Below are 24,420 nucleotides of genomic sequence, written 5' to 3' on the forward strand. Positions count from 1 at the left end.
TTTTGGGCCCACTTTTTTAAAAAAAACCCCTTTTTTTTAAAAAACCCCCCTTTTTTCCTTTTTAAATTTTTTTTTTAAACCCAAATTTTCCAAAAAAAAAAAAAAGGAAAAAATTTTTTGGGAAAAAAGGAAATTTGAAAAACAAAAAAAATTTTATTCCCAAAAAAAATTTTTTTTTTTTTTTTTTTTAAAACCTTTAAAAAAGAAGGGGGAAACCCCTTTTCCCAAAAATTTTTTGGGAAAAAGGGGAAATTTTTTTAAAAAAAAACCACCCCCAAAAATAAAATTTTTTTTAAAAAAAGGGATGTTCCCTTTTTTTTCCCAAACCTGGAAAAAAACCTTTTTTTTAAAGTTTTTTCCCCCCGGGGGGGGGTTTTTTTTTTAATTTTTTTTCCCCCCTTAAAAATTTTTTTTTAAAAAAGGGGGGGGGTTTAAAACTTTTCATTGCCCCCAAAAAATTTTTTTTTTTTCCACTTTTTTTTCCTTTTTTTTCCAAAAAAAAAAAAAAAATTTTTTTTGGGGGGGAAAAAAAAAATTGTTTTTTTTTTTTTAAAACCCCCCCAAAAATTTAAATTTTTAAAAAATTTCCAAAACCCCCCCCTTTTTTTTAAAAAAAAAAAAAATTTTTCAAATTTAAAAATTTTTTTTAAAATTTTTTTTTTTTTAAAAAAAAAAAAATTTGGGATTTGGGAAAAAAATTTTTTTAAAAACCCCAAAAAAGGAATTTTTAAAAAAAAAGGGGAAAAAATTTTTTCCCTTTTTTTTTAAAATTTTTTAAAAAAAAAATTTTTGGTTTTTTTGGGGGGAAAAATTTTTTTAAAACCAAAAAATTTTTTTTATTTTTTTTTCCCCGGGTTTGTTTGTCGGGGTTTAACTTTTATTTTTTCCCCCCCAAAAAAAAATTTTTTTTTTTTAAAAAAAAGGGGTTTTTAAAAAGGAAAAAAAAAAAAATTTTAAAAGGGGGGGGGTTTTTTTTTTGGGGGGGGAAAAAAAAAATTTTGGGGGGTTTAAAAAGGGTTTTTTTTCTTTTTGGTTTTAACCCGTTTTTTTTTTTTTTAAAATTTTTTTTAAAGATTTTTAAAATTTTTTTTTTTTTGGGAAAAAAAAAAAAAAAAAATTTTAAAAAGAAAATTTTGTTTTTTAAAAAATTTTTAATTTTTTTATTTTTTTGGGGGAAAAAAATTTTTAAAAAATTTTTTTTAAAAAAAAATTGTTTTCCCCCGGGGTTTTTTTTCCCCAAAAAAAAATTTTTTTTTAAAAAATTTTTTAATTTTTTAGAAAAAAAATTTTTTTAAAAAAAAAAATTTTAAAATTTTTAATTTTTTTTAAAAAAAATTTTCTTTTTATTTTTTTTTTTTAAATTTTTTTTAAAAAGGGGGGGGTTTTTTTTAAAAAATTTTTCCCCAAAAAGGGGGAAAAACAGTTTTTTGGGTTTTTTTTTTTTGGAAAAGGGGGGCCCTTTTGGGGGGCCCTTTTTTAAAAAACAAACTTTTTTAATTTTTAAATTTAAAAAAAAATTTTTTTTTTTTTTTTTAAAAATTTTTAATTTTTCCCCCTTTTTAAATTTTTTTTGGGGTTTGGGTTTTTTTAAAAATTTTAAAAGGGGTTTTTTTTTTTTTTTTTAAAAATTTTTTTTTTTTTTTTTTGGGGGGCCGGAAAAGTTTTTTAAAATTTTTTTTTTGGGGTGGGTAAAATTTTTTTTTTAAGGTTTTTTTAAAAAAAAAAAAAATTTTTTTTTCCCCCAAAATTTTTTTTTTAAAAAAAAAAGGGGGGGGAAAAAGGGGGGTTTTTTTTTAAAGGGAAAAATTTTTTTTAAAAAAAAAATTTTTTTTTGGGGGAACAAAAAAAATTTAGATTTTTTGGGGGGGGTTTTTAAAGTTTTTTTTTTTCCCTTTTTTAAAAAAAAAAGGGGGGGGCCCCCAAAAAATTTTTTTTTTAAAAAAAAAAAAAAGGGGAAAAGGGGGTTTAAAATTTTAAAAAGGGTTTTTTGGTTTTTTAAAAAAAAATTTTGGGGGGGGTTTTTTAAAAAAAAAAAAAAAAAAAGGGGTTTTAGGTTTTTTTTTTTTTTTTTGGGGGAAAAAGGGGTTTTTTTTCCAAAAAAGGTTTTTTTTTTAAAAAAAAAAAAGGGGTTTTTTTAAAAAAGGGGGTTTTTGGGTTTTTTTTGGGTTTTTAAGGTTTTTTTTAAAAAAAAAAATTGTTTTTTTTTTGGGGGTTTTTAAAATTTTTAAAAAAATTTTTCCCCAAAAATTTTTAAAAAAATTTTTAAATTTTTAATTTTTTTTTTTAAAAAAAAAAAATTTTTAAAGGTTTCCAAAAGGTTTTTTTTTGGGGGGGAAAAAATTTTTTTCCCCCCAAAAATTTTAAAAAAAAAAAAAATTTTGGGGGTTTTTTTTAAAATGAAAAAAAAAATTTTTTTTAAATTTTTTTTTTTTTAAAAATTTTTTTTTTTTAAAAAAATTTTTTTTTAAAAAGGTTTTTTTTTAAAGGGAAAAGGGGTAAGGGGGTTCTTTTTTTTTTTAAAAAAATTTGGGGAAAAAAGGGCCCCGGGGAAAAAAAAAAATTTTTTTTTTTTTTTTGGGTTTTTTTTTTTTAAATTTTAATTTTTTTTTTTTTTTTTTTTTTCAAATTTTTTTTTTTTAAAATTTTTATTTTTTGGGGAAATTTTTTTTTAAATTCTTTTTTAAAAAAAAATTTTTTGGTTTTTTAAAAATTTTTTTTTCCCAAGGGGGGGGTTTTTTTTGGGGTTTTTTTAAAAATTTTTTCCCCCCAAATTTTTTTCCTTTTTTTTTTTGGGAAGGTTTTTTTTTTTTAAATTTTTTTTTTTTTTTTTTTTTTTTAAAAACCCCCCCCAAAGTTTTTTTCCAAAATTCCTTTTTTTAAAAAAAAATTGTTTTTTTTTTTCCCCCTTTTTTTTTTTTGGGGGGGGCTTTTTTTTTTTGGGAAAAGGGGTTTTTTTTTTGGGGGGGAAAAAATTTTTTTTTTTCCCCCCCGGGGGGGGAAAATTTTTAAAACCCCAAAAAAAACCCCCCCCAAAAAAAATTTTAAAATTTTGGGGAACCGGGTTTTGGGGGGGAAAAAAAAGGGATTTTAAGGGGTTTTTAAAAAGGAAAAAGGGGGGGTTTAATTTTTTAAATTTCAAAATTTTATTTAAAAAAAAAAAAAAATTTTTTGGAAAAAAATTTTTTTGGGGGGGGAAAAAACCCAAAAAAAAATTTTTGGGGAAAGGGGGTTTTCAAAAAGGGGGGAAAAAAAAAATTTTTTTTTTAAAAAATTTTTTTTTAAAAAAATTTCCTTACCGTTTTTTTAAGGGGGGAAAAAAAAATTTTTAAAAAAAAAATTAAATTTTTAAAAGTTTTTTAAAGAAATTAAAATTTTTTTTTTTCCCCCCTTGGGAAATTTTCAAAATTTTTTAAAGGGGCCCCAAAAGGGTTAAAAAAACCCCCTATTTGAAAAAAATTTTCCCCCTTTTTAAAAAAACCCCCCCCCCCCCATTTTTTAAAAATTTTTTCCCCCCTTCCCAAGGAAAACCTTCCCTTTTTCCAAGAAAAATTTTTTTAAAACCAAAAAAGGCCTAAAAAACCCCCCCCTTTTTTTAAAAAATTTTTTCCCTAAAAAAAACCCCCTTTTTTTTTAAAGGGGGGCCCCCAAAAAAAAAAAAACCCCCCGAAAGGGGGGGGAAAATTTAAAAAAAAAAAGGGGCCCCCCCCCCAAAAAAATTTTGGTTTTTTGGGGCCATTTTTCCCCCCCCCTTTTTTTTAAAAAAAAAAAAAAAAACCCCCCTTTTTTTTTTCCCCCAAAAAAAAAGGAAAATTTTAAACCCCCCCCTTTTTTTTTTTGGGGGGGGAAAAAACCCCCCAAAAAATTTTTAAAAAAAAATTTTTTCCCAATGGAAAAAAAAAAAATTTTTGTTTCCCCCCCCCCCCAAAGAACCCGGGGGGTTTTTTTGGGCCCTTTTTTTTTTTTAAGGGGAAAAAAGGGTTTTTATTTTTTAAAGGGAAAAAAAAATTTTGGGGCCCCTTTTTAAAATTTAAAAAAAAAAAAAATTTTTGGGAAAAAAACCTAAAATTAAAAAAAAAACCCCCCCAAAAAAAAAATTTTTTAAAAAAAAATTTTAAAAATTTTTGCCCCAAATTTTTAAAAAAATTTTAAAAAATTTTTAAAAAATTAAAAAGGGTGGGGGAAAAACCCCTTTTTTTGGGGAAAAATGGGAAAGGAAATTTTCCCTTTTTTTAAAAAACAAAAAGGGGGTTTTTTAAAAAAAAAAACCCCCGGGCCCAAAAGGGAAAAAGGGGGTTTTTTTTTTGGGAAAAAAAACCCCTAAAGGGAAGGGGGGGTTTTTTTTTTTCCCTTAAAATTTCCCCCAAAAGGGGGGGCCCCCCTGCCCAAAAAAACCCCCTTTTTTAAAAAGGAAAAAAAAAAGGGGGTTTTTTTTTTGGGGTTTTTTTTTTTTTTTCCCCCGGGGGGTTTTTCAGAAAAAAATTTTTTTAAATTTTGGGGGGTTTTTTGGGGGGGAAAAAAAAATTTTTTGGTGATTTGGGGAAAGTCAAAAATTTTTCCCAAAAAAATTAATTTAAATTAAATTTTAAGGGGGCCCCCCCAAAAAAAATTTTTTTGGGGTTTTTAAAAAATTTTTGGGGGTTTTTTTTGGGGCAAAAAGGTTTTTTAAAAAAAATTTTGGGGGTTTAAAAAAAAATTTTGGGCATTTTTTTAAATTTTTTTTGGGCCCCCAAATTTTTGTTTTTTTTTTTAAAAAAAAAAACCCCCCCAAATTTTTTAAGTTTTTTTTGGGGGGCCCCCCCCTTTTTGGGATTCCAAAAAAAATTTTAAAAAGGGGGGGCCCCCAATTTTTTTTTTGGGGGGAAGGGGCCGGGGGGGCCCCAAATTTTTAAACCCCCGGGGGGGGGGAAATTGGGTTATCGGTAAAAAAAAAAAAGGGGGTTTCCTTGGGGGGGGGGAAAATAAAAAAGGGGGGTTTTTTTTCCCCCCCTTTTTAAAAAAAAAGGGGAAATTTTAAAAAAAACCCCCCAAAAAAAATTTTTTTCCCCTTTTTTAAAAAAATTTTTTGGGGGAAAGGAAAAATTTTTTTAATTTTAAATTTTTTTGGGGGGGAAAAATTTATATTAATTTTTTTAAAATTAAATTTTTTAAAAAAAAAATTTTTTTTTTTTGGGGGGGGGGGGGAAAAAAAAAAAAAAAATTTTTTTGGGGGATTCCTTTTTTTAAAAAAAAAATTTAAAAAAAAAAAAGGGAAAATTAATTTTTTTTTCCCAAAAAAAAAAGGGGGGGTTTTAAAAAAGGAAAAAAAAATTTTTTTTTAAAAAATTTTTTTTTTTCCCCCCCCCCTTTTTGGGGGGAAAAAAAAAATTTTCCCCCAAAAAACCCAAGGGAAATTTTTTAAAAAGGGTTTTTTGGGTTTAAAAAAATTTTTTTTTGGCCCTTTTAAAGGGGAAAAGGGAATTTTTTTAAAAAAAAAAATTTAAAAATTTTTAAAAAAAAAAAAGTTTTTTTGGGGGGGTTTTCCAAAAAAAAATTTGGGGTTTTGGGGTTTCCAAAAAATTTTGGGGAAAAAAACCCCCCCAAAAAAACCCCCAAAAGGGGGGGGCCCCCCCCAAATTATTTTTTTTAAATTTTTTTTTTTTTTTTTTGGGGGATTTTTTTTTTTTTTTAAAAAAAAAAAAAAAAATTTAAAAAGGGGGAAAAGGGGGAAAAAAAAAAAAAATTTTTCAACAAAAGGAAAAAAAGAAAAATTTTTTTTCCCCCAAAAGGGGAAAAAAAAATTTGTTTTCCCCCCAAAAGAAAAAAAAAAAATTTTTTTTCCGGGGGGAAAAAAAAATTTAAAAAAAATTTTTTTTTTGGGGGGTTTTTTTAAATTTTTTTTTTGGGGGGGTTTGGGTTTTTAAAAAATTTTTTAAAGAAAAGGGGGGGAAAAAAAAAAAAAAAAAAAGGGGGGGGGAAAAAAAAAAAGGGGGAAAAAAAGGGGGGGGGGAAAAAAAAACTAAGGGGGGGAAAAAAAAAACCCCCCAAAATTTTTTTAAACCCCAAAAAAGGGGGGTATTTTTTCCCCCCCCCTTTCCCCCGGGGGGAGAATTTTAAATTTTCCCCAAGGGGGGGGCCCCCCGGGCCCCTCCCCCCCCCGGGGGGGGCCCCCCCGCCCTCCCCCCCGGGAAAAAAACCCCCCGGGGTTTCCAAAGGGTCCCCTTTTAAAACAGGGGAAAATTGGGGTTTTTAAAAGGGGAAAAGGGGAACCGGGGGGTTTGGGGAAAAAGGGCTGGGCCCCGGGTGGGGGGCTTTTTTGGGTAAAACCCCTTTTAAAAAAAATTTTAAAAAAGTTTTGGGGGGAAAAAAAAAAAAAAAAAATTTTTTAAAAAAAAAAAATTTAAAAACCCCCTTTTTCCAAAATTCATTAAAAAAAACCCCTTTAAAAGAAATTTAAAAAAAAAAAATTTATTTCATTTTTTAAAAATTTTAAATTAAAATTTTTTTTTTTCCAAATTTATAAAAAAAAAAAAAATTTTTTAAAATTAAAATTTTTTTTGGAAAATTATTAAAAAAATTTTTTTAAAGGGCCTTCCCCCCCCAAAAAATTTAAAATTTTTTTCCCTTTTTGGGGGGTTTTTTTTTTCCCCTTTAAAAAAAATTTTTTTTTAAAACCCAAAAAACCCCTTTTTTTAAATTTTTTCCCCCCCCCAAAAACCCTTTTTTTTTTTAAAAAAAACCGAAAAAAAATTTTTGGGGGGCCCGGGAAAAAAAACCAAAAGTTTAAAATTCCCCCCTTTTTTTTTGGGGGGGGGTTTTTTTTTTTTCCTTCCCCCCCCGGGGGCCCATTAAAAATTCCTTAAATTTTCCCCCTTGCGGGGGGAAAAAAATTTTTTTCCCCCCCCGGGTTAAAAGGGGAAACCCCCCAAAAATTTTGGGGGGGGGCCCCCCCCAAAAATACCTTTTTGGGGGAAACCCCCCCCAAAAAAATTTTTTTTAAAAAATTCAAAAAAAAAACCCCCCAAAAAAAGGGTTTTCCCCAACCAAAAAAAAAAAATTTTTTTTAAAAAACCTTTTAAATTTTTGGGAAAAAAAAAAAAGGGGAAAAATTTAAAAAAATTTTTAAAAAAAGGGGTCTTTTGGGGGGGGGTTTTTTAAAATTTTTGGGGGGGAAAGGGGGTTTGGGTTTTTAAAAGGGGAAAATTCTTTTTTTTTTTAAAAAAAAAATTTTTTCCCTTTTTTTTAAACCGGGAAAAAAAATTTTTTAAATTTTTTCCTTTTAAAAAAAAAATTTTCCCGGGTTTTTTTTAAAAAAAAAAAAAAAAATTTTTTTTAAAAAAAAGGGGGAAAATTTTTGGTTATTTTATTTTTGGGGGTTTTTTTAAAAAACCCAATTTTTGGTTTTTTTAAAAAAATTAAAAAAAAAAAAAAAAAAAAAAGGTTTCCCCCCCAAATAAAAAAAAACCCCTTTCCCCTTGAAAATTTTAAAAAAAGGGGGTTTAAAAAAAAAAAAAAACCCAAACCCTTTTAAACCTTTTGGGGGAAAAAGGGTTTTTTTTTTTTTTTAAAAAAATTTTAAATTTTAAAAAAAAAATTTTTAAAATTTAAAAAAAAAAGGAAAATTTTAACCCCCCCCCCCCCCAAAAAATAAAAAAATTTTTTTAAAAAAAACCTTTTTAAAAAAAAAAAATTTTTTTTTTTTCCCCCGCCCCCCTTTTTTTTTTTTTTTTTTTCTTTTTTTTTTTTCCCGGGGGGAAAATTTTTTTAAATTTAAAAGGGGGCCCCAAACCCCCAAAACCCCCCCCTTTTTTTTTTTCCCCAAAAGGGCCCTTTTTTTTTCCCGGGTTTTTTTTTTCCCTTTTTTCCCCCTTTTTTTTTCCTTTTTCTTTCCCAAAAAAAACCCCGGGTTTTTTTTTAAATTTTTTTTTTTTTTTTCCCTTTTTTTTTTTAAATGGAAAAAAGAAAAAGGGAAAAAAAAAAAAAAAAAAAAAAAAAAAGGTGAAAAAAATTTTTACATAAAAAAAATTTTAACCAAAAAATTTTTAAAAAAAAAGGGGTTTTCCTCGGCCCCCAAAAAAAAGGGGTTTTTTTTTTTTAAAAACCCCTTTTAAAAAATTTAAAAAATTTTTCCAAAATTTTTTTTTCCTTTTAAAAATTTTTAAAAAATTTCAAATTTTAAAAATTTTTTTTTTTAAAAAAAAAAAATTTTTTTTTTTTTTAAAAATTTTTTTTTTTTTTTTTTTTTTTTTTTAATTTTTTCCAGAAAAGGGGTTTAAAAAAAAAAATTTTTTTAAAGGGGGTTTTTTTTAAAAAAAAAAAAAACCCCAAAAAAGGGGTTTTTTTTAAAAAAAAAAATTTTTTTTTTAAAAATTTTAAAAAAATTAATTTTTTTTTTGCCCCCCCCCCCCCCCCTTTTTTTTTTTAAACCCCCCTTGCCCTTTAAAAAAAATTTTTTTAACCCAAAAAAAAATTTCAAAAAATTTTTTTTTTCCCCCCAAAAAATTTTTTTTCCCCTTTTTAAAAAAAAAAAATTTTTTTTTTGGGGAAAAAAAAAAAAAATATTTTATTAAAAAAAAAAAAATTTTTTTGGGGGCTTTTTTGGGGGAAAAACCTTGGGGGGCCCAAAAAAAAAAGTTTAAAAAAAAAAAAAAAAATTTTTAAATTTTTTTAAAAGGGGGGGGTTTTTTTTTTTGGGGGAAAAGGTTTGGGGGGGTTTTTAAAAAAAATTTTTGGTTTTTTAAATTTTAAAAATTTTTTTTTTTTTAAAATTTTGGGGAAAAAGGGTTTTTTTTAAAATTTTTTGGGGGAAAAGGGCATTTTTTTGGTTTTAAAAAAAAATTTTTTTTTTTTTTAAAAAAATTTTTTTTTTTTTTGTTTTTTTTTTTTGGGGGAGAAATATTTTTTTTTTTTAGGGGAAAAAGGAAAAAAAAACCCCCAAAAGGAAAAAAAAAAAAGGGAAAAAAAAATTTTAAAAAATTTTTTTGGGGTTTTGGGGGGAAAATAAAAAAATTTTTAAAAAATTTTCCCAAAAAAGGGGGGTTTTAAAAAGGGTTTTTTTTAAAAAAAAATTTCCAAGAAAAATTTTTTTTTTTTTTGAAATTTTTTAATTTTTAAAAAAAAAAAATTTTTTTAAAAAAAAAAATTTTTTAAAAAAAAAAAATTTTTTTTTTAAATTTTTTGGGGTTTAACCCTTTTCCTTTTTTTTGGGGATCCCCCTTTTTTTCCCCCCCAAAAGGGGGGTTTTTTTCCCCTTTTTTTTTTGGGGGGTTTTTTCCCTTTTTTTTTTTGGGGGGGTTTTTGCCCCTTTTTTTAAAAAAAATTTTTTAAAAAAAATTAAAATTTTTTTTTTTTTTTTTTTAAAAAATTTTTTTTTTTGGTTTTAAAAAAGGGGGTTTTTAAAAAAAAAATTTTAAGGGGGAAATTTTAAAAAAATTTTTTTTTTTTGGTTTTTAAACAGTTTTAAAAATTTTTTTTTTTTGGGGGGGGGTTTTTTAAAAAAAAAAGGGGGGGGTTTTTTTTAAAAAAATTTTTAAAAAGGGGGGAAAAAGGGAAGGGTTTAAAAAAAACGGGGAAATTTTGGGGGGGAAATTTTTTAAAAAAAACCCAAGAGGGAAAAAATTTTTTTTTTTAAAAAAGGGAAAATTTTTGGGGGGGGGGAAAAAAAATTTTTTTTTTTAATTTTTTTTTTAAATTTTTTTCCCCTTTTTTTTTTTTTTTGGGGGGGGAAATTTTTTTAAAAGGGGAAAAAAAAATTTTTTTTTTTTAAATTTTTTTAAAAAAATTTTTAAAAATTTTTGTTTTTTAAAAAAAAAAAAATTGTTTTAAAGGGGTTTTTGGGGTTTTTTTTAAAAAAATTTTTTAAAAAACCCAAAAAAAGGGAAAAAAAGGGTTTTTTTTTAAAAATTTTTTTAAAAGGGGGGTTTTCTTTTTTTGGGGCCAAAAATTTTTTTTCCTTTTTTTAAAAAAAAAATTTTTTAAAAAAAAAAAAAAAAAAATTTTAAAAATTTTGGGGGGGGGTTTTAAAAACCCCTTTTTTCCCCGGGGGAAAAATTTATTTTTTTTTTTTAAAAAAAAATAAATTTAAAAAAAATTTTTTTTTTGGGGGTTTAAAGGGGGTTTTAAGGGGAAATTTTTTAAAAAAAGGGGTTAAAAGGTTTTTAAAAAAAAAGGAAGTTTTTTAAAAATTTTTTAAAAGGGGCCCCACTTTTTTTTTTTTTTAAAAAAGTTTTGGTTTTTTTTCCCCTTAATAAAGTTTTTTTTAAAAAACCCCCCTTTTTGGAAAAATTTTTTTTTTTTTTTTCCCCCCCCTTTTTTTTGGCCCCTTTTTTTTAAAATTTTAAAAAAAAGGGAAAAAAACCCCCAAAAATTTTTGGGGGTTTTTTAAAAGGGAAAAATTTTAAAAAAAGGGGGTTTTTTTTTTTTGAAAAAAACCCCCCCAAAAAATTGGAATTTAAAAAAGGGGGGGGGGAAAAAGGGGGTTTAAAAAGAAAAAAGGGAAAAAAAAACCCCGGGGAAAAAAAAAAAAGGGGAAAAAAAATTTTTAAATTTTAAATTTTATATTTTTTTTTTTTGTTTTTTTTTTAAAAATTTTTATTTTTAAAAATTTTTTTTATTTTAAAAAAGTTTTTTTTAATTATTTTTTTTTTAATTTTTTTGGGGGGTTTTTTTTAAAAAATTTTTTTTAAAAATTTTTAAAATTTTTTTTTTAATTTAAAAATTTTTTTAAAATATTCCCTTTTTTTTTTTTTTTTTTATTTTTTTTTTTTCCCTTTTTTCCCTTTTTTCCTTTTTTTTTTTTTTTTCCTTTTTTTTTTTATTTTTTTTTTAAAAAAAATTTTTTTTTTTTTCCCCCCCACCTTTTTTTTTTTTTTAAAAACTTTTTTTTTTTTAAATTAAAAAAATTTTTTTTTGGGGAAGGGGGTTTTTTTAAATTTTTTTTTTTTTTTTTTTTTTTTTTGGGGGGAAAAAGGGCCCCTTTTTTAAAAAAAACCCCCCCCCCCCCCCGGGGTTTTTTTTTTTGGGGGGCCTTTTTTTTAAAAAGGGGGGGGGGGGAAAACATTTTTAAGGGGGTTTTAAAAAGGGGGGGGGGAAAAAACCCCCAAAGGGTTTCCTTTCCCAAAAAAAAGGGGGGGGGCCCCAAAAGGTTGGGGGTTTTCCCCCCACCCCCCAAAAAAATTTGGGCCCCCCGGGGCCCCCCCCAAAAAAAATTTTTTTTTTTTTTGGGGGGGGGGCCCAAAAAAAAAAGGGGGGGTTTTTGGTTTTTTTTAAATTTTTTAAAAAATTTTAAAATTTTTAAAAAAAAAATTTAATTTTTCCGGGAAAAAAAGGGGGGGTTTAAATTAACAAAATTTGAATTGATTAGCTTAGGTTGGAGTTGTCATCCAAGTTCTTGTTGAAAGTATAGTTAAGGGAAAAAAATTTCCCCTTTTTTTAAAATTTGGTTTTTTCCTTCCTTTTTAATTTTTTGGCCCGGGGGGGCCCCCAAAAAAAAAAAAATTTTTTTTTTAAAAAAAGAAAATTTTTTTTTTTTTTTTGGGTTTTTTTGTTTTTTGTTTTTTTTTTTTTTTTTTTTTTTGGTTTTTTTTTTTTTTTTTTTTTAAAATTTTAATTTCCCCCTTTTGGGGGAAAAAAAATTTTGTTTTGGGAAACAAAAAAAAAAAAAAAGGGTTGAAAAAAAATTTAAGGGTTCAATCTCTCAAAAACATCCTTTAAAAAATTTTTTTTTTTTGACCTTGTCTTTTGGGACACCTAGGATTATGCCACCCAAGTCTTTCAATCTTCAAAAAACATCCTTCACTGACCCTGAGAATCAGATCATTGTTGACACTTTTAGGCAACATGGTGCCTTCCTGCTTGAGAGGGGACGTGGAGCTATGTCAGTCAGAATGCAGATTTGGCAGCAGATTGTTGCAAATGTTAATGCAGTGGGTGGCCACAGCAGGTGCGCCATAGGGCCACTGGCATGATCTCATCTGCACAGAGAACAGCAGCTGCAGTGGGCCATGATTGGAAGGATACCAGGGTGAGGCCTACTACAGAGCCACCACTAACACCAAATGAAGAGTTCCTGTCCACTGTCAGGGATCCAGACAGCTCTCAGAAAAGTGCAGAATAGTATGTCCTTGACATCGGTGCTGCTGTTTCAGGGACAGCAAGCATGTCCCAGGAAGAGCTTCCAGGTAGGCTTTTGTATCTCAATTGTCAAATACTTTTGTATAGTAAAACAATTTAAATCAATACATTACTTCTGTTCACAAGAATTTTTTTTTAGGGAGGGATTGAAGATTGCTACAATTAACAACACATTTGAATTGATTAGCTTAGGTTGGAGTTGTCATCCAAGTTCTTGTTGAAAGTATAGTTAATGGAAAAAGTATTGCCCTCTGTGTTACTGTAAATTTGGATGTTATTGTCCTTAGCTATTGCTTAACTTTTTTCAGGACCATCTGGCATGCAGAGGATGCCATCATCTGTACATGATAATCCAAACATTTTATGTCAGTACGTATGAGCAATTCAAAGAAATGTTTTAGTGTGTGATGTTGATGTCAGGACTGTTGTGTGTATTGTTGTATTGTCTAGTAGTGGCACCACTGTTATTTTGTTAGCGTATATTGGAGAATAGTAGCTTAGGTATTAATTTTTCCTGTGTTTATTGCTTATTATTACAGTTGATCCTTACAGTGGAAGTGTGAGACTTCTGCCACCTGATTTCAGAGTATCAGCAGACTTTGATGATAATGATGGCCAAACAAAGGCACAGCTGAAGGGTGCAGAGATTGAATCTGATACTGAGGTTGACATACAGCCATCCCCTGAAATTCCATCGGACACAGCTAGTAGGCCTATGCCTACCCATTCCAGTGAGCCCACAGGTGGACAGGTGGAGGGTGAGACAATTGATCAGGGAAGTGTGGTTACTGTGGTTTCAGTGCTTGTTGATTCTGCCTGTAACCAAAGTGTGGGTGAGGTGCCATTCAGGAGAGTTGCTCGGAGGAGGTCTGTTGTCCATCCTCCACCTGATCCAGGTGTATCTTCCCATGCCATTCAACATAAGTTGAGGGCCATCATGGAGACACAGGCATGTTACCCTAGGTGCTCCAGAGAAACACTTAGGGTTGTAAATGTGACATAGGCTGACATGCATGACGGCTTCCACCATGTTGCTGATTCAATGGACTGGATGAATGACACATTGGAATGAGCAGTGTCTATGATAGATTGTCTGCTGGGAGGGGAATGACATCCTCGTGTGCATAGGTTAGCCACATCATCTGCTGTTAGCCAACATTGCCATGCCTGATGACGCTCCCACAGTGGCTGTATTTCCACTGCTTTGTCAGTGAATGTGCTGTCTACACCCAGATTTGTCAGGCCATGTAGTTGTGGTACTGGGTGTACTTGTGAAGGGAGCTTGTCTAACAGACACCTCTTATGTTTAGGTAGCAGAAGAAGTGCATCTGGCTGAGGGTGGGAATGTATCAGTGCAACTCTTGTCAGAGTTGGTTCTCATGGTTAGGGATGACAATGATGAACTGCCACCTCTACCATGCATGGCTCACACCTTCCAACATAAAAAAGATGTAGAGCTAGCACATAGCTTGGCTGTTTCATGCAGACACTTACACACCAGTTTTACCTGGAGGATCCCTACAGACACACACACAACAGTTATATGATTCAGCCATGCAGCTTAAAACTTATTTTGTCTCATTGGCCATTTATTGGTTTATCCAAATGGCTGTCAGCTTCTCTTTCTTACTCACACACACTCATTGACCTTTTGTGTCAGCCTAGGCTTCCTGACCCTCACACAACACCCTGTGCAAGCGATGATAACTGTGCCATATCCCTGTTTTGTATCTTTTGGATTCAGGGATACATAAGCTTTGTGTCTGATGTTCAGAATGCATAGCTGACTTAGTGATTAGTGTATCTGTATTTGTGATGTTGAACTGGTAATTATACCTTTGACTTATAGTGGTCTTAGTTGATAGCATCAACATTTTCCAACTTTATTTTGAATGATCTTGTGAGGGTTGTGAAGTCTGAAACTGCAATGCATATTATTACTTTCTAACTTCTCTCTTTAATGATTTTCCAGTACAAATGTGGTGCTAAACTGAGGGCATGCAGTGACCATCACTACTTTTGAGAGGTATGACTGTGTGAATCTTTGATGCCTGAGGCCTAAAACGTATAATGGACACATATAAGTCAAATAAGTGTCTGTTGTCACATGTTAAGGTCATTTATATACAAATATCCCACTTGTTACTTGCTTACACTGCCAAGTAACAACATGCAAGGATATGTCATGTGTTCATTTTATTATACAATACACTTCAGGTTAAACACTTACCTTGTAAATCCAGCAGTTGTTTTAGTTCAGGGCTGACTCTGTCTGATGCAAGCAGTACACAGCCAATACATGGGTAGATAAAAGTTCTGAGAGTTGCCTGGCATCAATGTTACTATATGTATGTGCAAAGGAGGAAGGTTTTGGACCTTAGTTGGTGAGTGAGTGTGTTATGCATTGTCTCTTAGTCAGTGTGAGAGCATATTGAGCATGCCTATGTCTGCCTACACCCACAGCATCTGCTAGTTCCCCCTTTGACACTCTCCTAAGTTTGGCTTTGGTGACTTTGGCTTTGATGGTGTGATGTTTGCTTCTTCCCCTTGTTGATCCCACCAAAGCTGTTTTCTCAGGATGATATTGTTCTTAGCATGGCACATACAGTGAATATTTCAGTACATGTCCATGGATTGTACTGCTGGACTCCCCCAGATGTATCTAGGCACCAGAACCACAACTTCAGCAGCCCAAACACGCACTTTATGATATTTCTGGTTTGAGTATGTCCCTCATTATGGCATTCTTCAGTGAGTGTGTGTGGATTTCTCATGGGTGTCATCAGCCACAGTTCCAGTGCATAACCTACACCCTCCTGTAAATGACCCTGTGGGATACCCCCCTACAGAACATCTAATACAGTTGGGAGATGTGCCAGACATGCAAATCATGGTAACTGCCAGACTTGCTAGCGTACACATCCAAAATGGTTGCCTTGGCATTATACACAACTTGGCAGTTAATAGAGTGAAAGCCCTTTCTGTTAATGAACAGCCTTTCCTGTTCCCTAGGTGGTGCCTTAATTACTACATGTCTGCAATCTATGGCACCCAGTGATTCAGGGTAATGTGCTACAGGGTAGATCTCCTGCATATGTCTAGCCCTATCCTCAGGAGTATGGGGAAAATATATGTGGTCACTAGCATGTTGGAGTATAGCATTCGAGAACTGATGGATCCTGGATGCTGATGGCCCCAACATGTTCCCTGTTGGTCTGTGAAAGGTACCTGTATGTAAGATTCTAAGTGCTACACATAGATTTGTCTCCATTGGGATGGGTTCCCCCTGATTCACCCTGGTTCTGAGTTGAAGACAATAGAGGTTGCAGAGTTCCTGTAGTGTGCCTATCCACCTTGTACCACTCTACAATTTCCACATCATGTAGATTGTGATAAGTTATGTGGGGTCTGAAAACTCTTCTGCTTCTTGGCCGTGGTCTGTTAGCAGCAGCAGTAGCATGACTTCAGCCTGTTGCACCTACACATAAAATAAAGCAACAGCAACCATTAACATTGTTTCTGTGTAGACTGCTTTCCATGGCTGTATTTCAGTAGGTTTGGAAATTTGCTGGAAAAACCAGTACTGTGCCTACACAGTTGCTTTATATCTTGTTGAATAGCTCCTTCATCTTGGATTGGTTGATTAACACACTGCTTATGCTGTAATTTGCATGCTACAGTGCTTAACTTGTTTGCACGACAGTGGATGGCTCTAAACACCATCTACAGCCGCTTACTGAATCCAAAATGGTGTGCTACCATGTCCGTGTTGTGGTGCGACATACACATGGTGTAAATAGATCATGTAGGCTTTATTAAGTCTGGCTGGGGAATTTTTAATATTAGAGGATATTTTTAATAATAAACTTATTTTACAGAAATTAAATTGTTCAGAATCAGAATTGCCTAGACGTTGAACCAAAACACTAAAAGTGTACTAATAAAACATAAAAAAATAATAAAATGCTACTCTGTCAATATAAGCAATTGTATTTATTTATTTTACATTTGTTGACCAGGATTGTCCGAATGAGCTGAAGAGCCCTTTTTCAGCAGAGGCCCGGGGAGAAAAGCTCCAACATATTAAACATTTTCATTATAAATTAGCATAAAACAGCAATGTTACAGGATTATTACATTCTTACTTATTATTATTATTATTATTATTATTATTATTATTATTATTATTATTATTATTAATTATTATTACTTATTATATAAGCAATTTTTTTAATAAATGAAAAAAATAACGAAGCGCTTTTGTTCCTATGGATACTAGAACTTTATCAGAGTTCAAAATAAATCACACAGCTTTCTTTAAATAAATTCTCGGTGTTAAAAACCTTAAAGTGACTCATTCATATTATTAAAAATGACAGCATGCTAAAAACGTATTGAAAAACATTAAGAAATAATTTGCATAAGATCTAAAGTAATTAGAATCCACCAAAAATATGATGTTAAATACTATGATATGTATTAAATTAAAAAAATGGGTTAATACAGAAAGATCTTTCTTTTCCAACACACAAGCTATAGAAGTCATATAATTTATTCCCAAGGCAACAGTAGCATTAAGAATAATTTGCCAATATATCTCCTTTTCCTCTAGTAAAAGCCCCCATTCAACATGCTTAACTAGGGGCATAATATTTTCTAATACAATAAATGAAAATTTTCTAAAATCATTACATTGCATAGAATGTTTTTATAGGGCATTCCTACCATCATTTTTACGAATGGCATATACATGTTGATAGATCCTCTTTTTTAAGGGTCCCTCCATTTTTCCCACATACAAATTCAGGGCAGGTGGCACATAAAGCCAAATATGCAACTCCTCCTGTTTGCAATCATAGCCACCTTTGAGAAAAATCAATCTAGGAAAATGGGAAATAGAAAAATGGGTGCCCTGGAAATTGTATCTACATTGCTTGCATCCTGCACTGTGTCTCATAGCTGCATTCTTATTGAGAATCACCACCTCAGCTTGATTCATTTCTCAAGTTGTTTTCTTATTCAAACTACCCAGTTTTCCTAATAATTTAAATGCACCAAAAATTGTAGTCCAATGTGAGCTAATCATTTTCATCAAAGACGGCGTAACTCTATCATATTTTAACACCATAGCTTTAGACCACTTGTTGTCCGCAGCTCCCTTGGCTATAGTGCTATCCCTACAACATAAAAGTAGTTTATATCTGACATGTCTCTGTCTTGTCTCCAGTCCCTAAGATTTTGCCACAAGTGTCATGGACATCCTTGATCCAAAAACATGTTACATAAGATAGATGTTTCCTTGTCAAAAACAACATCATTGGAAATAAGCCTACTTAGCCTTATAAACTTGCCTCGCACCAAGCTCCTCTTCTGCCAAAGTGGATGCTGGCTATCAAATTAAAGAAAACAATTTGCATGGTCTCCTTTCTTTAAATAGTTTCAAATTGTTTTCCTGAATCTAAAAAATATATAGAAGCTGAATCAAATTGGTATGTAAACTCCAAAAAATGAGTAGAACTGTTAATATAGGCAATAAAAGCAACAAAATCATCTACCCCCCATACATAGAATACAAATATTATCCAGATATAACTGGATTTTTGACCAAAAAGGGGAGGTAAAAACAACATTATTCTCCCACGACCATAAAAACCAAATTAGCAAAAATAGATGTTGAGGCCACTCCCATGGCAACTCCTTTCAATTGTTTAAAATACCCCCTTGAAAAAATTCAAAATTATTTCTCAAATCTATGCCTAGACATAGAAAGGCCTTGCTGAGTCTAATTATGGTGGATGCCAAAGAAATGCAGTTACTACAAAATGGAAATCAAAGTCTAAACCAACTATACTAGAAGTTGTGAACATAGTAACAGAGATAAAACAACTGGAATTGGGCTCTTTCGAAAAAGGTAGGAGCAAATTACATAGGAAAAAATGGGAATTGTGGGAACAATACATGCAGGGGAGAAATGAGGTTTAAAAGAAAGCAGGACTTAAATGAACTATGCAATGTCTGACTGATAATGATTGTGTAGATTATAAATTATGTATAATGTTTGCAACTGCAATTATGTAAATATGGTTTGTGATGTATAATGCTTGCAACTAAGATTATGTCAGTACTGTTTGATTCATTTATATATGTATATAATTGCTTATGCCATAAGTGATAATTTAATAAAGATGTTTCTTGTTAAAAAAAAAATAAAAAAAAAAAAAACGGAAGTAGTATATGTGTGGCCAAATGTTTACTGTGTCCAAGCTACTATGTCCATAAAGCAGAGAGATCATTAAGGAAAATAATCTACAAACAACTGTTTAATATTAAGAATAAGAATATTAATAATGCTGTGTTTAACAGTGGACAATAGAGTAGTGGACATAAGTATTTTAAATTTGCTGTCTTAGAAAAAGTTGATGTTAACTCACATGGAGATGACTGGGAAACCAAATTAGAATATAGAGAGCTATTTTGGCGACTTAATGCCAACTCCCCACCTGATCCAAATGTTTTTTTTTTATCTATTCAACCAGTTTTGAAATTATGTACAGCTTAGTTATCATTTTTTGGAAAAATAAGCTGTACATCTTGAATGGGTTTATTACACTATGATATATTTTTTAGACTTATATTTTAAATGGATATATTGGTTTTAATTTATAATGAGATTTTCAAATTGGCTTGTAAAACAATGCATCTGTTCATTTAAATTTTTTTTAAATTGTCATTATTCATTAACTATCATGGAGTATTATTTTTATAAACGGAAGTGATTTATTTTAATATGCAGATTTTGATGAAGTCCTGTAATAGACAGGGATGAAAGTGATTAATTAACTTAATAAAATACAAATTATTTTTAAATGGAGAATTGACTATTTTCTGTGACTACCAGCCTTGGCTCCCATAGTATTACTACTGTGTGGTTATTAGTTTTCATGTAAAGCATATGCCAAAACTTTAGGTTTAAATGAATGTACTAGTATATGAAGGGTGAGCTGTGTGGCTATCCATCGGGTGACATATTGATTTATGCCGAAATTTGTGAGTTTGTCTATAATACCCAAGTGTGGCATTGTGTCAAATGCCTTTACCAGGTCAAGATAGGCATTATGTACCATTTTGCCCTTGTCCATGGCTTTGGTGAACTTTTTGATGAAGCCCACCACGTTTACCAGCAAAACATGCCCTTGACTAAACCGAACTGGGATGGGTCCAGTGTTTGTAGATTTCCTATGCTTTTGTTTATCACATCCACAATAATTCTTTCCATGGCCTTGCACGTAACGTTAGTCAAACTTATGGGTCTGAGTTCCCTGTATCTGTTCATGGTCCCCATTTGTGTAGAGGGATGACTGTTGCAGTTCCTCTATTCACTAGGGATGAAGCTTATCTGGAGGTTGTAGTTGAACAGAGATTCTAGTAGGCCAGACAGGTCATGTTCCAAGCTATTTAGGAGGCATCCTGTGATGTTATCAGGACCCATTGATGCAGTGTTTTTAGCTCTGGAGAGTGCATTGAAGACCTGTTCTTTTGTGATAGTTGGAGAATAAATGGTAGAGAGTATTTCTTGGGGTGAAATCTGGGGGTGATTGTATGGTGGTATTGGAGCTAAATTTATTGGCCAGCAAACTTGCTCCATCCCCCATTTCAGTATGGCCCCCTTTAAGGTTATGTACATAACTGAAAAATGCCTTATGGCATGATCAGATGACTCATCTGCTATGACGAAATCCTAGAATATAAAAAACAACAATAATATAATACTGCAGTAAACTTTCAGTTAACCAGAGCTCAAGCAACAAGCACTCTCAAGCAACTGGCTTATACTTAAGACTCATTTATGCTTCTCTACCTCTGTATTTCTACCTCACTAACATTTTTTTTTTATCTTTTGTATGTAACATTTGTGCTCTATGTTATCTTCTGTATTTTATTCATTTTGTATTTGTTCATTTGTATAGTGCATGTTGGTCTGTTATTATATATTGTCAATATTTCTTGTATAGTTCACATATTGTATTTTTTGTGTGGAGCTTTTCTCCTCAGGATCATAGGATCATAGGAGGTTACTCGGCTAATGGCCCTGGGGCCCTTACAAGCCTAGCCAATAGTTTATCTCCAAAAAAGAACCTCAGTCAGCACCTGTCATCCCTGTCAATGAGGGACAAAGGATGAACCCCTGGGTCAAATTTGTGGTTTCCCATCCACTCATCAAGGTTGTGCTTGAAGAGGGTCAGCGAGGTGCTCTGTTTGACATGTATGGGAAGTCTATTCCAGAGATGGGGCAGCCTCTGGGAGACAAACTTGTCTCTCCAGCAGGTTTTGCTGATGTCGCACATTAGATTTAGGCCTATTGAGCAGGTAATGCAAGACAAGTTAGACTTACAGATATGGACCATCTCTAGTAGGGCAGGGTCCAAGATTGCCTTGTAGGCAATGCACAGATCACCTCTGAGCAATCTGTATGATACTGAGTAAAGTGACAGTGATTTGAGCCTGCCTGCATAGGACAGGTGTTGGAGGCCATGGATTCTCTTTGTGATGTATTTCTGTGGCCTTTCCAGTTGGTGCAGGTGTTTAGAGAGGTACATACCAAATGGGGCATTATACTGAATTATGAGTCTAATGAGGGAGGAGTACAGAGAGGTAATAACCTCCTTTTTTCTGGATGCAATCCCTTTACTTATTAGATGAACCAAGTAAAAGGCCTTTCTGACCACTGCTGCCACATGATGGTCGAATGTGAAATTGTTGTCAACCTGAGTACCCAGGTGTCTCACCATGGGTTGTTTGCTTAGGGGGTTGCCATTGATGTGGTAATCAGTAGGGGCCATGATTTACTGAATGGTATGGTAATGCATTTTTTGCATTTAACTTAAGGCCATGACCTTTGGCACCAGTTATTTGTAGCTGTGAGACCCTCTTGCAGTATGTTAAGGTCATCTGGGAAGTCAATGACAGCACTCAACTTACATCCACAAACTTGGTCAGCCACAGGCCCTTTGTCTTTGCCTTGACCTCTGAAAAGTAGATGTCAAACAGTAGGGATCCCAGGACGGATCTCCACTGAAAATGGGTCATTGGCAAAGTTGGACTAGCCCAGTCAACAAAAGACAAACAAACAAACAAACAAACAAATTAATTAATTAATTAATTAAATACATTACATTTTCGTGTGTTGCACTTTCTGTTTACCCCCAGCCAGGCTTTTAATTACTGTATTTCAATATCAAAATCAAATCAATACAGTGTTTGTGGTATGGTATGGTATGGTATAGTATAGGGTACAGTATTAGTCAGGCCTATTTGTAATCGTAACTCTCAATCAATCAGAAACTACAGTTATCTGGCGTCTACTAATCCCCATGGGTGCTGGTTAACTGACAGTTTACTGCAATAGCACCTGGATCCATCACCTCCAAATAGTTTTCCTGCATGATTGTTTCTAGCAGATTTGCTATGAGTCTGTGAGAACTCATATAATAACAACACTACTAGGTGATGTTAAGGAATAATAATTTAAGGGATCTAGGTAAGGCACAGAAGATGAATATAGATATATTACGTGGAAAAAAAGAGGTTTCATACTGTTCAAAATGTGCATTCAGTTTAAAGTGCATATTTGCTGACTACATGTTGCTACTTGGAAAATTACTTTTAACTCAGGAAAGAGGCCATTTACAACCCATTGAAGACCAGAAATTGAGGATAACCAATTGACAATCACAAAAAAATATTAATCTATAATGAAATAGTCCAGTCTCACTTGATGACTGAGAATAGCAACAACATCAAAGTTGTATGATAATACAAATGCACAGCATTGTAACTCAAAGCATCTGATGGTGAAACCAGAGTACCTGAGTAAAGCCCACGAACATAGGAAGAATATACAAATACTGCAAAGAAGGCATCCTTCAAGAACCATATGTAAAACCTCCCTCTTGGTAGGAGGTGAGAGAGCTATGCACTCTGCTCACTCTGCTATTATGTGGACTGCAGCCAGAAATGGCCTTGACAAAAAATATTGACACCAAAACAAGAATATGCTCTGGCATTAATTTCTGTACATTGTGCAACAAATGCTAATCTTCTAGAGAAAGCAGTGAACAAAATGTGCAAGTTTAAAGACACCATTTCTTCTTATTTCAAAGACAATACTTGCTGGTGAGAACATATAGAACAACCCTTCTGCTTGCTATGACAATCTTTAAATTAATCAGTCTACAACAATGCCTAAAACACCTAGATTCTCACTCACAAGAAACCCTGGTAATACTCTTACACTACAGAGACTCTAGTGAACAGAGAAAAAGTTTCTCAAGAATTGGACCTGTTTTTTAGAATTAGGGATCAACAGCAAACATAACTATCAAAAAGTTCTCCTCTGATTTTGTACAAAAGTTAAAGAGAGTCCCTTGATTCAGAGGCGGTGGTTATGTCTTCCCTCCTACAAATAAGGCCAAGTGAAACAAAACTATAAAGAAATGAAACCACACAAAAGGTATGTGGATATAAAACTGTTTTGTATCATTTTTAATGAATACTGAAACAGTGACTGGGTTATGGAAAATCAAAGGAGTAAAAAGCATGTTCCAACAATTTCACAAAATAGTTTAGTGTAAATATTTCTGTTCTTACATACTTACGACTCTCTGCCTGTTAAATAGTTTTCCATTGTGAACCTTTTGTGTAAAGTCAGCATTTATATGATTCCTCTGTAAATGTTAAGCCAATAGCTGTCAGATGCGTTACCTTATATAAACAGTACCTAACAAATGTTAGCACTCTGTGCATTGAATAACATCACATAATGTTCATGTGATCAAATAAATGTACACTACTGCTGTTAAGCTACTCAGGTCTGAGCTTGGATCATGGCTGAAAAGGGTCTGTCTTCCATTCCACCTATCTGGTCATCAAGCAGCACATAATAAATGAAATAAATACAGTCTTGTGGCATCCAAGTAATAAAACAAGTCTGAATCATGGAGCTGGGGACACAAAGTATTGCTTGGTGAAGGTGTTCACCAGAAACTGGTGGTTCATACTGTAGCTATCCGGAAATGGATGCAATCTTGAAACAGATGATCAAACAAGAGTATTATGGTTTAAAACGTTCATCAATAGTTAGATATATAAAGTCGAGAACTTTGGACCAGTAAGTAGCCTTCTTGTATAGTAAAACGAAGTGTAGACTAAAACAATTGAGAAACAGCAACATGATGGCGCAAATAATGAAAATAAGCGCCAACTACAAATGCTGCTTTTCAAAAGCTAACCAAGAAAGCGTCGGAGATGAAAAAGCATTAATTAAATAAATTACAGATCGTGACGGCATAGACGTACTACAATGATGTAGACCTAATGGATCGCGTAACAACCCCAATAACCATTAACAACATTCAACTCACATTTATTCGGAGACAAGCTGCACAGTTACGCTTCCAAGCGAAGCACTTAAGTAAAAGGGTTGGGAGGATGGCCTAATGGTTAAGGTGTTTGCCTTACAAACACAAGGTACAGGGTTTGAATCTCAAAGGGGATAATTGGCTAGGCTTGAAATGGCTTGCAAGGGCAGTTAGCCTAGTACTAATCTATGAACCTATGAACCTATGTTGGAAGCAGCAACCACACTGGCTTACTCCCTTTATCTCATTTGCTAAGAAGACAGATGGTGGCATTTGGGCAGAAAGGACAGGGACAAACAGGACAAACATTTGGTTTATCAACCTAAGCTTATGCAGACTTTTTCAGGCAGAATCAGGGTTGGCAGTGTACAATCAAAACAGGAGGTGACATCAGTCCAGAAGTCTGGTCCTGGAATGAAAACAGGAATGTAAATTAAGCGAGAGAGACCTCCAAAACTCTGCATGGAGAAAACTAGAGGTCCATTTGAAGAGAAATACAGTCTTTGTCAAATTATAAGTAAGATTCTCAATGAATGATGGTTTGGATCTCGAAGATCAATCGACCAGTTGTAAGAATCAATAAGAAGAAACTGTTCCAGTCGAAGAGCTTTAAGTTCATTAAATCAGTAAATAGAAGGGTCAGATGAAAAAGCATATCAGTCATGCAAGTCATGTCCCTAGGAGGTGACAGATTTTTCTATGGAGGGCAAATATGAAGTACCTCCTTCAGAAGCATCTTCCAAAGCTATGCCAGGCTTATATCATCTGGAAGATCATAGTAAACCAAAACAGTGGCTACATGCAACACAAATGTGGAATAACAAATCACAACTTAAGGAACCATCTAATGCTGTTTTACTTGCTCCATTTTGTTTTCAGTTTTAAGAAATCTGCT

This window comes from Protopterus annectens, chromosome 11.part0 (assembly GCF_019279795.1).
Source record: "Protopterus annectens isolate FY-2018-M chromosome 11.part0, PAN1.0, whole genome shotgun sequence".
In the NCBI taxonomy this organism is placed as follows: domain Eukaryota; kingdom Metazoa; phylum Chordata; order Ceratodontiformes; family Protopteridae; genus Protopterus; species Protopterus annectens.